At 51.6% G+C, this 2,973-nt stretch overlaps 1 protein-coding gene across 1 annotated transcript in view; it reads right to left on the bottom strand.

The window, feature by feature from the left end:
- Positions 1 to 2,973, bottom strand: part of BCL11A (B-cell CLL/lymphoma 11A (zinc finger protein)) — a 73,888-nt gene that overhangs the window by 49,344 nt on the left and 21,571 nt on the right. The gene's annotated exons all lie outside the window — the stretch shown is intronic.

Raw genomic sequence — 2,973 nt, 5'->3', positions numbered from 1 at the left:
CCCCAAAACTTTTAATTTTTGTCTTTTCCATTTGTTTTTGAATTAGCATTCAGTGTCTGACGCCACGACATGGATAGCTAAAAATGTGTGCGCAGATATGTTATCCATGAACAAAGTGGCTCGTGTTTGTTCTTTATTATTTAGGAAATGCACATTAATTACTGCAGATTTTCTCCTATACATCTACTGTATCTCAGACAGAATTGCTGAGAAGGGTCTGCGGAATAAAAATGTATGGGGTAATTAAATGGATATTTATAATTAGAACTTAATAATTTGCATCAGGGACAAATGAGCTCTGATTTCAATCTGTAGTGCATTTAGATTAGCCTGAAGATAGTGTAATTTCATGTTTTATAGTCCTCCTCCCAGATTATGAAACAATACAGTGTCTTTAAAGCAGCCGTGTTTGTGTCAGGAGCGTGTTAAGAAGAAGCCGCAATGAAAATGTTTGACAACGTGAAAGCAGCCATAAATTACATGACAACTGTGTAAAAGTCGTGATGAAACAAATAAAGGGCTGACCTACAACGCATCTGATTCAGCACCGCACCCGGACCGCTCGGCGCTCATCCCGGCGCAGCAAGCGCATCCTTATGCGCACGGCTACTTAGTACCGAGAAAACTGTAAATTATCACTAGTCAACAACATTGATTTTTAGTCGACGTTTCAATCAGTTTGAAGTAGAAACACTACACCGCTCCCCCGGCAGCCTCTTAGCCAGCCGGCTGCTCGGCCGTAGCCTTTCAGGTCGCAGCTCTGTTACAGTCCCATTGTTCCCACCGTACAATATTTATCGCGGGCTCTCCAGATACAGGTACTTGACCTAAAGGTCACCGCCTTGTCTCTTGGACATACAACCTACCTTCGCTACCGATGCCGTTTAGCCAAACGCGGGGAGCCCCCGCGAAGCCTGCTACCTCCCCGAAGACGTACTGGGTGAACTTCCCCCAAGGGACGGGGCATTGCACAACCGCAGCCAAGCACCCGCCCTCCAGACCGAGTGCCTGCATCTCCACGGAGCTCAAACACGGCACGAGAGGCGAAGCGGCCGAAGAAGCAGGGTGGACCCCTCGCAGGGAGAAAGGTCATGGCAAAGAGCGGGTTGGTTTGAAGATGCGACCATGTCTTTTCTTTACTTCCCGGCTTTGCCCGGCTGCTGGCAGGGAGGAAGGGCAGCACAGCGGGGACGGCCCCAGGCTCTCGTCCCTGCTCTGCCGCAGCTCTCCTGTCTTACCCGGAGCGAGTCACCCCACCGGTGCCATGCTGTAAAACAGTAGCTGCCTATCTCGCCCCGGTATTGCGAGGGTGTATTCATTAACATCTCCGAAGCACTCAGGTCCTCACATAATAGAGGTAAACACTGTGACCAGCAGATAACAGGGAGTCCTGTGCAGGCATTACACACAGCAGCTGCACACGTGCGTAGGCAAACGCCTGGGAAAAAATACAGGGGTGCCAAGTCGCTGGGAAGTTCACAATCAAACCAGTTACGGTTTGACACGCAACACGGAGAGCAACAGAAGAACCAGTTTCAGGAGGGAGACTTCCAGACCCAGAGCCCTGGCACCCAACACCGTGGAGCCATATCCCACAGCCTCTTCCCAGCCTTTGTATTTTCCTCCCAGAGAGCAGAGCTCAGTGCGCCGCACATCATCAGCTGCCAGCTAAAAATGCAAAGGGGAAGGAGAAGAAACAACCGTGGTTTGAAAATCCCAGCCTCCTCAAAAACAAGGACTCACAGACCCAGATGCCCCACACGTAGCTGGGTGGCCAGGTGAAGCTTTCGCCACCAAGGCCATCCCTGCACCTACCCCCTTTCCAGCAGGGATGGCCGCGTGAGATAGAGCCGTAAGCGCCAAGCGGGCCTCCCAATCCCCAGCAAGGCACGACACTGGGAGCCCATCAAAGGGGCACAGGACAGGCAGGTGACCTGATCCCACCTACCCTCTGCGTCTCTGAAAATGCCACCCTTCGCGGCAGGGGGGAGCCTGTGTTTTCCTGGCTACGCCCTTTCTGTGCATTTTGAAAGCCACCTGGTGTCAGCAGGACGGAAAACAAGGTGCCGAGATCTTCCTTTGAGGAGTTTCTTGTTTGACCGAAGTACATGTTATTCAAATCAGCTACAGTGAAATGCAGTTAAGCTGCTGTTTGTTCCAGCACGATGAGACTGGCCTGTTAAAAAGCAAAAATGTCAGGATGTTACAGGCTCAGCCTCCTGCCAAGACTAGTAAGTAGCTGAACAACTGTCAGAAACAGACAGCATAATCGGAAACCGAAAAAAAAAAAAAAACCAACCCAAAACAACCCTGAATTCAGACCGTGTTGCCGAGTCGCAGGCGCACTGGGGCCACCTACGCCCCCAGCCAGGTGCTCTTGGGAAGCTCCGACCTGGCGCTCACGCTGTGAGCTCCCAGGTAGCATCCGCCACAGCCCCATTTACCACATCCCTGCCAAATCCACCTCTTGCACAGCAAGTAACTTTAAGAAAAAACAACGGTAACGCAGTAAAGATCCCCGATTTGTCTTTATTCTCACCACCCCGGCGTTACAAGAAGGCACCTCCACGTCATGCGCAGCCCAGCAATTTTGTGACGCCTGTGTACAGGCTGGAAGCGCAGCCACCTTCGCACCAAGTGCAGGTCTGCGCTAGGCGGTCAGTTGGAATTTTTTCTCGATAAGTTATTTAAATGGGTGGGAGCCACCGTGTAAAGGTGCTATCGTTCACAGGCTGCGGACCTGCGCTCGGTCCGTCCCCCGGTTTCACCCTCCTCAGCCAGGCAGGGATTGCCTTACAGATGCTTTTTACCCCTGAATTTAACTCCTGCTATTTCTGAAATCTCCCAGACACACGCACGCCCCTCCTGCTCTCACACACTCTCGGAGTTTAATTTGCCTCTCAGAACACCAAACTCTCCACCCCCCCCCCCTTTTTTTTTTTTTTTCCTGGGCCCCCCGGTTCACTGCACCGC

The sequence above is a fragment of the Pygoscelis adeliae genome, unplaced genomic scaffold, assembly GCF_000699105.1.
Source record: "Pygoscelis adeliae isolate BGI_AS28 unplaced genomic scaffold, ASM69910v1 Scaffold122, whole genome shotgun sequence".
Classification (NCBI taxonomy): Eukaryota; Metazoa; Chordata; class Aves; order Sphenisciformes; family Spheniscidae; genus Pygoscelis; species Pygoscelis adeliae.
The sequence above is the reverse complement of the archived record's forward strand: the minus strand, read 5'-3'. Positions and strand labels throughout refer to the sequence as shown.